Source organism: Camelus bactrianus, chromosome X (assembly GCF_048773025.1).
Source record: "Camelus bactrianus isolate YW-2024 breed Bactrian camel chromosome X, ASM4877302v1, whole genome shotgun sequence".
Classification (NCBI taxonomy): Eukaryota; Metazoa; Chordata; class Mammalia; order Artiodactyla; family Camelidae; genus Camelus; species Camelus bactrianus.
Genome location: NC_133575.1, coordinates 49,021,683 through 49,038,218, shown reverse-complemented (window position 1 = coordinate 49,038,218; position 16,536 = coordinate 49,021,683).

Sequence of the window (16,536 nt, the reverse complement as noted above, 5' to 3'; positions counted from 1 at the left end):
TACTTCAATTAGCTTGTTGGGAACACAACGTTTCATTTCAGTTGGAAACTGCACTACATACATATATATGGGCTGGTACAAGCTCCAACTCGGTATTATACTGAAAGCTGCAGGAACATCAAACCGGCACTAGGAAACAGCCTGAGAAACCAGAGTAAGTGATTCTCCTGCAACCCATTCCATTGGTGTTATTTGAACGAATGTCTCTCTACATGCTCAGTTCTGAGAAATAAGTCTGTGTGAAATCCGTCCTTCATCTAGCTTGATGGGAATGGAAAGTATCTCCTCAGTTGGAAACTGCACTACATACATAAATATGGGGAGCTAATAGATCCAACACGGTTTTACAGTGCAAACTGTAGGAACTTCCAACAGGCACTAGGAATGAGACTGAGAAACCAGTGTAAGTGTTTCCCCTGCAAAATATTCCCTTTGAGCTAGTTGAACGAACGACTCTCCACAAGCTCAGTTCTGAGTGATAAGTGTGTGTGAAAGCCGTCCTTCACCTAGCTTGTTGGGAACACAAAGTTTCGTTTCTGTTGGAAACTGTAATGCATACATATATATGGGGAGTTACTAGCTCCAACTCGTGTTTACAGTGAAAACTGCAGGAACTTCCAACCGGCACTAGGAAACAGTGTGTGAAACCAGAGTAAGTGATTCTCCTGCAACCCGTTCCACTTGTGTTAGTTGAACGAACGTCTCTCCACATGCTCAGTTCTGAGAGATAAGTGTGTGTGAAAGCCTCCCTTCAACTTTCTTGTTGGGAACACAAGTTTCTTTTCAGCTGGAAAGTGCACTATATACGTATATGGTGAGGTAATAGCTCCAAAGCAGTATTCTGTGAAAACTGCAGGAATTTCAAACCAGCACTAGGAAAACGACTGTGAAACTTGTGTAAGTGTTTCTCCTGAAAATCTTTCCCTTAGAGCTAGTTGAACGAACTTCTGTCCAGATGCTCATTTTTGAGAGATAATTGTGTGTGAAAGCCGCCCTTCAACTTACTTGTTGGGAACACAAGATTCTTTTCAGCTGGAAAGTGCGCTACATACATATATATGGTGAGGTACTAGCTCCAACACGATTTTACAGTGAAAACTGCAGGATCTTCAAACCAGCACTAGGAAACAGTCTGAGAAACCAGAGTAAGTGTTTCTACTGCAAAACCTCTCACTTTGTGCTAGTTGAACGACAGTCTCTCCACATGCTCAGTTTTGAGAAATAAGTGTGTGTGAAAGCCGTCCTTCACCTAGCTTGTTGGGAACACATAGTTTCTTTCGAGTTGGAAAGTGCGCTACATTCATATATATGGGGAGGTACTAGCTCCAACTCGGCTTTAAATTGAAAACTGTAGGAACATCAAATCGGCTCTAGGTAAAAGACTGCATACCAGAGTAGTGTTGATCCTTCAACCGGTTTACCTTGTGCTATTTGAACGAATGTCTCTCCACATGCTCAGTTCTGAGAGATAAGTGTGTGTGAAAGCCATACTTTACCTAGCTTGTAGGGAACACAAGTTTCTTTTCAGGTGGAATCTGCAGTGCATACATATATATTGGGAGGCATTATCTCCAAATCGGTTTTAAAGTATAAACTGTAGGAACTTCAAACCGGCACTGGGAAACACACCTAAAAAGCAGATTAAGTGTTGCTCCTGCATCCAGTTCCCGTTGTGCTACTGGAACGAAAGTCTCTCCATATGCTCAGTTCAGAGATATAATTGTGTGTGGAAGCCGTCCTTCACCTGGTTGGTTGGGAACACAATGTTTCTTTTCAGTTAGAATCGGCACTTCATACATATTTATGGGGAGGTACTAGATAAATCTCGGGTTTACGGTGTAAACTGCAGGAAATTCAAACCGTCATTGGGATACAGATTGAGAATCCTGAGTACGTGTTACAACTGCAAACTGTTCCCTCTGTGTTTGTTGAACGAACGTCTCTCCACATGCTCATTTCGGAGAGATAACTGTGTGTGGAAGCCGTGCTTCAAATAGCTTGTTGGGAACACAAAGTTTCTTTTCAGTTGGAAACTGCAATAAATAAATAAATATGGGGAGGTAATAGATCCAACACGGTTTTACAGTGCAAACTGTAGGAACTTCCAACAGGCACTAGGAATCAGACAGAGAAACCTGTGTAAGTGTTTTCCCTGCAAAACATTCCCTTTGAGCTAGTTGAACGAACGACTCTCCACATGCTAATTTCTGAGAGAAAAGTGTGTGTGAAAGCCGTTCTTCACCTAGCTTGTTGGGAACACAAAGTTTCGTTTCTGTTGGAAACTGTAATGCATACATATATATGGGGAGGTACTAGCTCCAACTCGTGTTTACAGTGAAAACTGCAGGAACTTCCAACCGGCACTAGGAAACAGTGTGTGAAACCAGAGTAAGTGATTCTCCTGCAACCCGTTCCACTTGTGTTAGTTGAACGAACGTCTCTCCACATGCTCATTTCTGAGAGATAAGTGTGTGTGAAAGCCGTTCTTCACCTAGCTTGTTGGGAACACATGTTTCTTATCAGCTGGAAAGTGCACTACATACATATATATGGGGATGTACTGCTCAAACTCGGGTTTTCAGTGAAAACTGCAGGAACTTCAAACCGGCACTAGGAAACAGTGTGTGAAACCAGAGTAAGTGATTCTCCTGCAACCCGTTCCACTTGTGTTAGTTGAACGAACGTCTCTCCACATGCTCAGTTCTGAGAGATAAGTGTGTGTGAAAGCCGCCCTTCAACTTTCTTGTTGGGAACACAAGATTCTTTTCAGCTGGAAAGTGCGCTACATACATATATATGGTGAGGTACTAGCTCCAACACGATTTTACAGTGAAAACTGCAGGATCTTCAAACCAGCACTAGGAAACAGTCTGAGAAACCAGAGTAAGTGTTTCTACTGCAAAACCTCTCACTTTGTGCTAGTTGAACGACAGTCTCTCCACATGCTCAGTTTTGAGAAATAAGTGTGTGTGAAAGCCGTCCTTCACCTAGCTTGTTGGGAACACATAGTTTCTTTCGAGTTGGAAAGTGCGCTACATTCATATATATGGGGAGGTACTAGCTCCAACTCGGCTTTAAATTGAAAACTGTAGGAACATCAAATCGGCTCTAGGTAAAAGACTGCATACCAGAGTAGTGTTGATCCTTCAACCGGTTTACCTTGTGCTATTTGAACGAATGTCTCTCCACATGCTCAGTTCTGAGAGATAAGTGTGTGTGAAAGCCATACTTTACCTAGCTTGTAGGGAACACAAGTTTCTTTTCAGGTGGAATCTGCAGTGCATACATATATATTGGGAGGCATTATCTCCAAATCGGTTTTAAAGTATAAACTGTAGGAACTTCAAACCGGCACTGGGAAACACACCTAAAAAGCAGATTAAGTGTTGCTCCTGCATCCAGTTCCCGTTGTGCTACTGGAACGAAAGTCTCTCCATATGCTCAGTTCAGAGATATAATTGTGTGTGGAAGCCGTCCTTCACCTGGTTGGTTGGGAACACAATGTTTCTTTTCAGTTAGAATCGGCACTTCATACATATTTATGGGGAGGTACTAGATAAATCTCGGGTTTACGGTGTAAACTGCAGGAAATTCAAACCGTCATTGGGATACAGATTGAGAATCCTGAGTACGTGTTACAACTGCAAACTGTTCCCTCTGTGTTTGTTGAACGAACGTCTCTCCACATGCTCATTTCGGAGAGATAACTGTGTGTGGAAGCCGTGCTTCAAATAGCTTGTTGGGAACACAAAGTTTCTTTTCAGTTGGAAACTGCAATAAATAAATAAATATGGGGAGGTAATAGATCCAACACGGTTTTACAGTGCAAACTGTAGGAACTTCCAACAGGCACTAGGAATCAGACAGAGAAACCTGTGTAAGTGTTTTCCCTGCAAAACATTCCCTTTGAGCTAGTTGAACGAACGACTCTCCACATGCTAATTTCTGAGAGAAAAGTGTGTGTGAAAGCCGTTCTTCACCTAGCTTGTTGGGAACACAAAGTTTCGTTTCTGTTGGAAACTGTAATGCATACATATATATGGGGAGGTACTAGCTCCAACTCGTGTTTACAGTGAAAACTGCAGGAACTTCCAACCGGCACTAGGAAACAGTGTGTGAAACCAGAGTAAGTGATTCTCCTGCAACCCGTTCCACTTGTGTTAGTTGAACGAACGTCTCTCCACATGCTCATTTCTGAGAGATAAGTGTGTGTGAAAGCCGTTCTTCACCTAGCTTGTTGGGAACACATGTTTCTTATCAGCTGGAAAGTGCACTACATACATATATATGGGGATGTACTGCTCAAACTCGGGTTTTCAGTGAAAACTGCAGGAACTTCAAACCGGCACTAGGAAACAGTGTGTGAAACCAGAGTAAGTGATTCTCCTGCAACCCGTTCCACTTGTGTTAGTTGAACGAACGTCTCTCCACATGCTCAGTTCTGAGAGATAAGTGTGTGTGAAAGCCGCCCTTCAACTTTCTTGTTGGGAACACAAGATTCTTTTCAGCTGGAAAGTGCGCTACATACATATATATGGTGAGGTACTAGCTCCAACACGATTTTACAGTGAAAACTGCAGGATCTTCAAACCAGCACTAGGAAACAGTCTGAGAAACCAGAGTAAGTGTTTCTACTGCAAAACCTCTCACTTTGTGCTAGTTGAACGACAGTCTCTCCACATGCTCAGTTTTGAGAAATAAGTGTGTGTGAAAGCCGTCCTTCACCTAGCTTGTTGGGAACACATAGTTTCTTTCGAGTTGGAAAGTGCGCTACATTCATATATATGGGGAGGTACTAGCTCCAACTCGGCTTTAAATTGAAAACTGTAGGAACATCAAATCGGCTCTAGGTAAAAGACTGCATACCAGAGTAGTGTTGATCCTTCAACCGGTTTACCTTGTGCTATTTGAACGAATGTCTCTCCACATGCTCAGTTCTGAGAGATAAGTGTGTGTGAAAGCCGTACTTTACCTAGCTTGTAGGGAACACAAGTTTCTTTTAAGGTGGAATCTGCAGTGCATACATATATATTGGGAGGCATTATCTCCAAATCGGTTTTAAAGTATAAACTGTAGGAACTTCAAACCGGCACTGGGAAACACACCTAAAAAGCAGATTAAGTGTTGCTCCTGCATCCAGTTCCCATTGTGCTACTGGAACGAAAGTCTCTCCATATGCTCAGTTCAGAGATATAATTGTGTGTGGAAGCCGTCCTTCACCTGGTTGGTTGGGAACACAATGTTTCTTTTCAGTTAGAATCGGCACTTCATACATATTTATGGGGAGGTACTAGATAAATCTCGGGTTTACGGTGTAAACTGCAGGAAATTCAAACCGGCATTGGGATACAGATTGAGAATCCTGAGTACGTGTTACAACTGCAACCTGTTCCCTCTGTGTTTGTTGAACGAACGTCTCTCCACATGCTCATTTCGGAGAGATAACTGTGTGTGGAAGCCGTGCTTCAAATAGCTTGCTGGGAACACAAAGTTTCTTTTCAGTTGGAAACTGCAATACATAAATAAATATGGGGAGGTAATAGATCCAACACGGTTTTACAGTGCAAACTGTAGGAACTTCCAACAGGCACTAGGAATCAGACAGAGAAACCTGTGTAAGTGTTTCCCCTGCAACCAGTTCCCTTTGAGCTAGTTGAACGAACGTCTCTCCACATGCTAATTTCTGAGAGAAAAGTGTGTGTGAAAGCCGTCCTTCACCTTACATGTTGGGAACACAAGTTTCTTATCAGCTGGAAAGTGCACTACATACATATATATGGGGATGTACTGCTCAACCTCGGGTTTTCAGTGAAAACTGCAGGAACTCGCACGGGCACTAGGAAACAGACTGAGAATCCAGAAGAACTGTTTTTCCTGGAACGCGTTTCCATTGTGCTAGTTGATCAAATGTCTCTCTAAATGCTCAGTTCTGACAAATAAGTGTTTGCTAAAGGCGTGCTTCTCCTAGCTTGTCGGGAACACAAAGTTTCTTTTGAGTTGGAATCTGCACTACATACATATTTATAGGGAGGTACTAGCTCCAACTCAGGTTTACAGTGAAAACTGCAGGAACTTCAAACCGGCATTATGAACAGAGAGAGACACCAGAGTAAGAGTTTATCCTGCAACCCGTTCCATTTGTGCTAGTTGAACGAACGTCTCTCCACATGCTCATTTCTGAGCGAAAAGTGTGTGTGAAAGCCGTCCTTCACCTAGCTTGATGGGAACGGAAAATATCTCTTCAGTTGGAAACTGCACTACATACATAAATATGGGGAGGTAATAGATCCAACACGGTTTTACAGTGCAAACTGTACTAACTTCCAACAGGCACTAGGAATCAGAATGAGAAACCTGTGTAAGTGTTTGCCCTGCAAAACTTTCTTTTGAGCTAGTTGAACGAACGTCTCTCCACAATCTAATTTCTGAGAGATAAGTGTGTGTGAAAGCCGTTCTTCACCTAGCTTGTTGGGAACACAAAGTTTCGTTACAGTTGGAAAATGTACTGCATACAAATATATGGGGAGGTACTAGCTCCAACCCGTGTTTACAGTGAAAACTGCAGGAACTTCCAACCGGCACTAGGAAACAGTGTGTGAAACCAGAGTTAGTGATTCTCCTGCAACCCGTTCCACTTGTGTTAGTTGAACGAACGTCTCTCCACATGCTCAGTTCTGAGAGATAAGTGTGTGTGAAAGCCTTCCTTTACCTAGCTTGTAGGGAACACAAGGTTTCTTTTCAGGTGGAATCTGCACTGCATACATTTATATTGGGAGGACCTATCTCCAACTCGTGTTATAAGTATAAACATTAGCAACTTTAAACCGGCACGAGGAAACACACCTAAAAAGCAGATTAATTGTTGCTCCTGCATTCGGTTCCCCTTGTGCTACTGGAAAGAATGTCTCTCCATATGCTCAGTTCAGAGATATAATTGTGTGTGGAAGCCGTTATCACCGGGCTTGTTGGGAACACAATGCTTCTTTTCAGTTAGAATCAGCACTACATATATATATATGGGGAGGTAAAAGCTAAACCTCGGGTTTACGGTGTAAACTGCAGGAAATTCAAACCGGCATTAGGATACAGATTGAGAAACCTGAGTACGTGTTACAACTGCAACCTGTTCCCTTTGTGTTTGTTGAACGAACGTCTCTCCACATGCTCATTTCGGAGAGATTACTGTGTGTGGAAGCCGTACTTCAATTAGCTTGTTGGGAACACAACGTTTCATTTCAGTTGGAAACTGCACTACATACATATATATGGGCTGGTACAAGCTCCAACTCGGTATTACACTGAAAGCTGCAGGAACATCAAACCGGCACTAGGAAACAGCCTGAGAAACCAGAGTAAGTGATTCTCCTGCAACCCATTCCATTGGTGTTATTTGAACGAATGTCTCTCTACATGCTCAGTTCTGAGAAATAAGTCTGTGTGAAATCCGTCCTTCATCTAGCTTGATGGGAATGGAAAGTATCTCCTCAGTTGGAAACTGCACTACATACATAAATATGGGGAGCTAATAGATCCAACACGGTTTTACAGTGCAAACTGTAGGAACTTCCAACAGGCACTAGGAATCAGACTGAGAAACCAGTGTAAGTGTTTCCCCTGCAAAACATTCCCTTTGAGCTAGTTGAACGAACGACTCTCCACAAGCTCAGTTCTGAGTGATAAGTGTGTGTGAAAGCCGTCCTTCACCTAGCTTGTTGGGAACACAAAGTTTCGTTTCTGTTGGAAACTGTAATGCATACATATATATGGGGAGGTACTAGCTCCAACTCGTGTTTACAGTGAAAACTGCAGGAACTTCCAACCGGCACTAGGAAACAGTGTGTGAAACCAGAGTAAGTGATTCTCCTGCAACCCGTTCCACTTGTGTTAGTTGAACGAACGTCTCTCCACATGCTCATTTCTCAGAGATAAGTGTGTGTGAAAGCCGTTCTTCACCTAGCTTGTTGGGAACACATGTTTCTTATCAGCTGGAAAGTGCACTACATACATATATATGGGGATGTACTGCTCAAACTCGGGTTTTCAGTGAAAACTGCAGGAACTTCAAACCGGCACTAGGAAACAGTGTGTGAAACCAGAGTAAGTGATTCTCCTGCAACCCGTTCCACTTGTGTTAGTTGAACGAACGTCTCTCCACATGCTCAGTTCTGAGAGATAAGTGTGTGTGAAAGCCGCCCTTCAACTTTCTTGTTGGGAACACAAGTTTCTTTTCAGCTGGAAAGTGCACTATATACATATATGGTGAGGTAATAGCTCCAAAGCAGTATTCTGTGAAAACTGCAGGAATTTCAAACCAGCACTAGGAAAACGACTGTGAAACTTGTGTAAGTGTTTCTCCTGAAAATCTTTCCCTTAGAGCTAGTTGAACGAACTTCTGTCCAGATGCTCATTTTTGAGAGATAATTGTGTGTGAAAGCCGCCCTTCAACTTACTTGTTGGGAACACAAGATTCTTTTCAGCTGGAAAGTGCGCTACATACATATATATGGTGAGGTACTAGCTCCAACACGATTTTACAGTGAAAACTGCAGGATCTTCAAACCAGCACTAGGAAACAGTCTGAGAAACCAGAGTAAGTGTTTCTACTGCAAAACCTCTCACTTTGTGCTAGTTGAACGACAGTCTCTCCACATGCTCAGTTTTGAGAAATAAGTGTGTGTGAAAGCCGTCCTTCACCTAGCTTGTTGGGAACACATAGTTTCTTTCGAGTTGGAAAGTGCGCTACATTCATATATATGGGGAGGTACTAGCTCCAACTCGGCTTTAAATTGAAAACTGTAGGAACATCAAATCGGCTCTAGGTAAAAGACTGCATACCAGAGTAGTGTTGATCCTTCAACCGGTTTACCTTGTGCTATTTGAACGAATGTCTCTCCACATGCTCAGTTCTGAGAGATAAGTGTGTGTGAAAGCCGTACTTTACCTAGCTTGTAGGGAACACAAGTTTCTTTTAAGGTGGAATCTGCAGTGCATACATATATATTGGGAGGCATTATCTCCAAATCGGTTTTAAAGTATAAACTGTAGGAACTTCAAACCGGCACTGGGAAACACACCTAAAAAGCAGATTAAGTGTTGCTCCTGCATCCAGTTCCCATTGTGCTACTGGAACGAAAGTCTCTCCATATGCTCAGTTCAGAAATATAATTGTGTGTGGAAGCCGTCCTTCACCTGGTTGGTTGGGAACACAATGTTTCTTTTCAGTTAGAATCGGCACTTCATACATATTTATGGGGAGGTACTAGATAAATCTCGGGTTTACGGTGTAAATTGCAGGAAATTCAAACCGGCATTGGGATACAGATTGAGAATCCTGAGTACGTGTTACAACTGCAACCTGTTCCCTCTGTGTTTGTTGAACGAACGTCTCTCCACATGCTCATTTCGGAGAGATAACTGTGTGTGGAAGCCGTGCTTCAAATAGCTTGTTGGGAACACAAAGTTTCTTTTCAGTTGGAAACTGCAATACATAAATAAATATGGGGAGGTAATAGATCCAACACGGTTTTACAGTGCAAACTGTAGGAACTTCCAACAGGCACTAGGAATCAGACAGAGAAACCTGTGTAAGTGTTTCCCCTGCAACCAGTTCCCTTTGAGCTAGTTGAACGAACGTCTCTCCACATGCTAATTTCTGAGAGAAAAGTGTGTGTGAAAGCCGTCCTTCACCTTACATGTTGGGAACACAAGTTTCTTATCAGCTGGAAAGTGCACTACATACATATATATGGGGATGTACTGCTCAACCTCGGGTTTTCAGTGAAAACTGCAGGAACTCGCACGGGCACTAGGAAACAGACTGAGAATCCAGAAGAACTGTTTTTCCTGGAACGCGTTTCCATTGTGCTAGTTGATCAAATGTCTCTCTAAATGCTCAGTTCTGACAAATAAGTGTTTGCTAAAGGCGTGCTTCTCCTAGCTTGTCGGGAACACAAAGTTCTTTTGAGTTGGAATCTGCACTACATACATATTTATAGGGAGGTACTAGCTCCAACTCAGGTTTACAGTGAAAACTGCAGGAACTTCAAACCGGCATTATGAACAGAGAGAGACACCAGAGTAAGAGTTTATCCTGCAACCCGTTCCATTTGTGCTAGTTGAACGAACGTCTCTCCACATGCTCATTTCTGAGCGAAAAGTGTGTGTGAAAGCCGTCCTTCACCTAGCTTGATGGGAACGGAAAATATCTCTTCAGTTGGAAACTGCACTACATACATAAATATGGGGAGGTAATAGATCCAACACGGTTTTACAGTGCAAACTGTACTAACTTCCAACAGGCACTAGGAATCAGAATGAGAAACCTGTGTAAGTGTTTGCCCTGCAAAACTTTCTTTTGAGCTAGTTGAACGAACGTCTCTCCACAATCTAATTTCTGAGAGATAAGTGTGTGTGAAAGCCGTTCTTCACCTAGCTTGTTGGGAACACAAAGTTTCGTTACAGTTGGAAAATGTACTGCATACAAATATATGGGGAGGTACTAGCTCCAACCCGTGTTTACAGTGAAAACTGCAGGAACTTCCAACCGGCACTAGGAAACAGTGTGTGAAACCAGAGTTAGTGATTCTCCTGCAACCCGTTCCACTTGTGTTAGTTGAACGAACGTCTCTCCACATGCTCAGTTCTGAGAGATAAGTGTGTGTGAAAGCCTTCCTTTACCTAGCTTGTAGGGAACACAAGGTTTCTTTTCAGGTGGAATCTGCACTGCATACATTTATATTGGGAGGACCTATCTCCAACTCGTGTTTTAAGTATAAACATTAGGAACTTTAAACCGGCACGAGGAAACACACCTAAAAAGCAGATTAATTGTTGCTCCTGCATTCGGTTCCCCTTGTGCTACTGGAAAGAATGTCTCTCCATATGCTCAGTTCAGAGATATAATTGTGTGTGGAAGCCGTTATCACCGGGCTTGTTGGGAACACAATGCTTCTTTTCAGTTAGAATCAGCACTACATATATATATATGGGGAGGTAAAAACTAAACCTCGGGTTTACGGTGTAAACTGCAGGAAATTCAAACCGGCATTAGGATACAGATTGAGAAACCTGAGTACGTGTTACAACTGCAACCTGTTCCCTTTGTGTTTGTTGAACGAACGTCTCTCCACATGCTCATTTCGGAGAGATTACTGTGTGTGGAAGCCGTACTTCAATTAGCTTGTTGGGAACACAACGTTTCATTTCAGTTGGAAACTGCACTACATACATATATATGGGCTGGTACAAGCTCCAACTCGGTATTACACTGAAAGCTGCAGGAACATCAAACCGGCACTAGGAAACAGCCTGAGAAACCAGAGTAAGTGATTCTCCTGCAACCCATTCCATTGGTGTTATTTGAACGAATGTCTCTCTACATGCTCAGTTCTGAGAAATAAGTCTGTGTGAAATCCGTCCTTCATCTAGCTTGATGGGAATGGAAAGTATCTCCTCAGTTGGAAACTGCGCTACATACATAAATATGGGGAGCTAATAGATCCAACACGGTTTTACAGTGCAAACTGTAGGAACTTCCAACAGGCACTAGGAATCAGACTGAGAAACCAGTGTAAGTGTTTCCCCTGCAAAACATTCCCTTTGAGCTAGTTGAACGAACGACTCTCCACAAGCTCAGTTCTGAGTGATAAGTGTGTGTGAAAGCCGTCCTTCACCTAGCTTGTTGGGAACACAAAGTTTCGTTTCTGTTGGAAACTGTAATGCATACATATATATGGGGAGGTACTAGCTCCAACTCGTGTTTACAGTGAAAACTGCAGGAACTTCCAACCGGCACTAGGAAACAGTGTGTGAAACCAGAGTAAGTGATTCTCCTGCAACCCGTTCCACTTGTGTTAGTTGAACGAACGTCTCTCCACATGCTCATTTCTGAGAGATAAGTGTGTGTGAAAGCCGTTCTTCACCTAGCTTGTTGGGAACACATGTTTCTTATCAGCTGGAAAGTGCACTACATACATATATATGGGGATGTACTGCTCAAACTCGGGTTTTCAGTGAAAACTGCAGGAACTTCAAACCGGCACTAGGAAACAGTGTGTGAAACCAGAGTAAGTGATTCTCCTGCAACCCGTTCCACTTGTGTTAGTTGAACGAACGTCTCTCCACATGCTCAGTTCTGAGAGATAAGTGTGTGTGAAAGCCGCCCTTCAACTTTCTTGTTGGGAACACAAGTTTCTTTTCAGCTGGAAAGTGCACTATATACATATATGGTGAGGTAATAGCTCCAAAGCAGTATTCTGTGAAAACTGCAGGAATTTCAAACCAGCACTAGGAAAACGACTGTGAAACTTGTGTAAGTGTTTCTCCTGAAAATCTTTCCCTTAGAGCTAGTTGAACGAACTTCTGTCCAGATGCTCATTTTTGAGAGATAATTGTGTGTGAAAGCCGCCCTTCAACTTACTTGTTGGGAACACAAGATTCTTTTCAGCTGGAAAGTGCGCTACATACATATATATGGTGAGGTACTAGCTCCAACACGATTTTACAGTGAAAACTGCAGGATCTTCAAACCAGCACTAGGAAACAGTCTGAGAAACCAGAGTAAGTGTTTCTACTGCAAAACCTCTCACTTTGTGCTAGTTGAACGACAGTCTCTCCACATGCTCAGTTTTGAGAAATAAGTGTGTGTGAAAGCCGTCCTTCACCTAGCTTGTTGGGAACACATAGTTTCTTTCGAGTTGGAAAGTGCGCTACATTCATATATATGGGGAGGTACTAGATCCAACTCGGCTTTAAATTGAAAACTGTAGGAACATCAAATCGGCTCTAGGTAAAAGACTGCATACCAGAGTAGTGTTGATCCTTCAACCGGTTTACCTTGTGCTATTTGAACGAATGTCTCTCCACATGCTCAGTTCTGAGAGATAAGTGTGTGTGAAAGCCGTACTTTACCTAGCTTGTAGGGAACACAAGTTTCTTTTAAGGTGGAATCTGCAGTGCATACATATATATTGGGAGGCATTATCTCCAAATCGGTTTTAAAGTATAAACTGTAGGAACTTCAAACCGGCACTGGGAAACACACCTAAAAAGCAGATTAAGTGTTGCTCCTGCATCCAGTTCCCATTGTGCTACTGGAACGAAAGTCTCTCCATATGCTCAGTTCAGAAATATAATTGTGTGTGGAAGCCGTCCTTCACCTGGTTGGTTGGGAACACAATGTTTCTTTTCAGTTAGAATCGGCACTTCATACATATTTATGGGGAGGTACTAGATAAATCTCGGGTTTACGGTGTAAACTGCAGGAAATTCAAACCGGCATTGGGATACAGATTGAGAATCCTGAGTACGTGTTACAACTGCAACCTGTTCCCTCTGTGTTTGTTGAACGAACGTCTCTCCACATGCTCATTTCGGAGAGATAACTGTGTGTGGAAGCCGTGCTTCAAATAGCTTGTTGGGAACACAAAGTTTCTTTTCAGTTGGAAACTGCAATACATAAATAAATATGGGGAGGTAATAGATCCAACACGGTTTTACAGTGCAAACTGTAGGAACTTCCAACAGGCACTAGGAATCAGACAGAGAAACCTGTGTAAGTGTTTCCCCTGCAACCAGTTCCCTTTGAGCTAGTTGAACGAACGTCTCTCCACATGCTAATTTCTGAGAGAAAAGTGTGTGTGAAAGCCGTCCTTCACCTTACATGTTGGGAACACAAGTTTCTTATCAGCTGGAAAGTGCACTACATACATATATATGGGGATGTACTGCTCAACCTCGGGTTTTCAGTGAAAACTGCAGGAACTCGCACGGGCACTAGGAAACAGACTGAGAATCCAGAAGAACTGTTTTTCCTGGAACGCGTTTCCATTGTGCTAGTTGATCAAATGTCTCTCTAAATGCTCAGTTCTGACAAATAAGTGTTTGCTAAAGGCGTGCTTCTCCTAGCTTGTCGGGAACACAAAGTTTCTTTTGAGTTGGAATCTGCACTACATACATATTTATAGGGAGGTACTAGCTCCAACTCAGGTTTACAGTGAAAACTGCAGGAACTTCAAACCGGCATTATGAACAGAGAGAGACACCAGAGTAAGAGTTTATCCTGCAACCCGTTCCATTTGTGCTAGTTGAACGAACGTCTCTCCACATGCTCATTTCTGAGCGAAAAGTGTGTGTGAAAGCCGTCCTTCACCTAGCTTGATGGGAACGGAAAATATCTCTTCAGTTGGAAACTGCACTACATACATAAATATGGGGAGGTAATAGATCCAACACGGTTTTACAGTGCAAACTGTACTAACTTCCAACAGGCACTAGGAATCAGAATGAGAAACCTGTGTAAGTGTTTGCCCTGCAAAACTTTCTTTTGAGCTAGTTGAACGAACGTCTCTCCACAATCTAATTTCTGAGAGATAAGTGTGTGTGAAAGCCGTTCTTCACCTAGCTTGTTGGGAACACAAAGTTTCGTTACAGTTGGAAAATGTACTGCATACAAATATATGGGGAGGTACTAGCTCCAACCCGTGTTTACAGTGAAAACTGCAGGAACTTCCAACCGGCACTAGGAAACAGTGTGTGAAACCAGAGTTAGTGATTCTCCTGCAACCCGTTCCACTTGTGTTAGTTGAACGAACGTCTCTCCACATGCTCAGTTCTGAGAGATAAGTGTGTGTGAAAGCCTTCCTTTACCTAGCTTGTAGGGAACACAAGGTTTCTTTTCAGGTGGAATCTGCACTGCGTACATTTATATTGGGAGGACCTATCTCCAACTCGTGTTTTAAGTATAAACATAAGGAACTTTAAACCGGCACGAGGAAACACACCTAAAAAGCAGATTAATTGTTGCTCCTGCATTCGGTTCCCCTTGTGCTACTGGAAAGAATGTCTCTCCATATGCTCAGTTCAGAGATATAATTGTGTGTGGAAGCCGTTATCACCGGGCTTGTTGGGAACACAATGCTTCTTTTCAGTTAGAATCAGCACTACATATATATATATGGGGAGGTAAAAACTAAACCTCGGGTTTACGGTGTAAACTGCAGGAAATTCAAACCGGCATTAGGATACAGATTGAGAAACCTGAGTACGTGTTACAACTGCAACCTGTTCCCTTTGTGTTTGTTGAACGAACGTCTCTCCACATGCTCATTTCGGAGAGATTACTGTGTGTGGAAGCCGTACTTCAATTAGCTTGTTGGGAACACAACGTTTCATTTCAGTTGGAAACTGCACTACATACATATATATGGGCTGGTACAAGCTCCAACTCGGTATTACACTGAAAGCTGCAGGAACATCAAACCGGCACTAGGAAACAGCCTGAGAAACCAGAGTAAGTGATTCTCCTGCAACCCATTCCATTGGTGTTATTTGAACGAATGTCTCTCTACATGCTCAGTTCTGAGAAATAAGTCTGTGTGAAATCCGTCCTTCATCTAGCTTGATGGGAATGGAAAGTATCTCCTCAGTTGGAAACTGCACTACATACATAAATATGGGGAGCTAATAGATCCAACACGGTTTTACAGTGCAAACTGTAGGAACTTCCAACAGGCACTTGGAATCAGACTGAGAAACCAGTGTAAGTGTTTCCCCTGCAAAACATTCCCTTTGAGCTAGTTGAACGAACGACTCTCCACAAGCTCAGTTCTGAGTGATAAGTGTGTGTGAAAGCCGTCCTTCACCTAGCTTGTTGGGAACACAAAGTTTCGTTTCTGTTGGAAACTGTAATGCATACATATATATGGGGAGGTACTAGCTCCAACTCGTGTTTACAGTGAAAACTGCAGGAACTTCCAACCGGCACTAGGAAACAGTGTGTGAAACCAGAGTAAGTGATTCTCCTGCAACCCGTTCCACTTGTGTTAGTTGAACGAACGTCTCTCCACATGCTCATTTCTGAGAGATAAGTGTGTGTGAAAGCCGTTCTTCACCTAGCTTGTTGGGAACACATGTTTCTTATCAGCTGGAAAGTGCACTACATACATATATATGGGGATGTACTGCTCAAACTCGGGTTTTCAGTGAAAACTGCAGGAACTTCAAACCGGCACTAGGAAACAGTGTGTGAAACCAGAGTAAGTGATTCTCCTGCAACCCGTTCCACTTGTGTTAGTTGAACGAACGTCTCTCCACATGCTCAGTTCTGAGAGATAAGTGTGTGTGAAAGCCGCCCTTCAACTTTCTTGTTGGGAACACAAGTTTCTTTTCAGCTGGAAAGTGCACTATATACATATATGGTGAGGTAATAGCTCCAAAGCAGTATTCTGTGAAAACTGCAGGAATTTCAAACCAGCACTAGGAAAACGACTGTGAAACTTGTGTAAGTGTTTCTCCTGAAAATCTTTCCCTTAGAGCTAGTTGAACGAACTTCTGTCCAGATGCTCATTTTTGAGAGATAATTGTGTGTGAAAGCCGCCCTTCAACTTACTTGTTGGGAACACAAGATTCTTTTCAGCTGGAAAGTGCGCTACATACATATATATGGTGAGGTACTAGCTCCAACACGATTTTACAGTGAAAACTGCAGGATCTTCAAACCAGCACTAGGAAACAGTCTGAGAAACCAGAGTAAGTGTT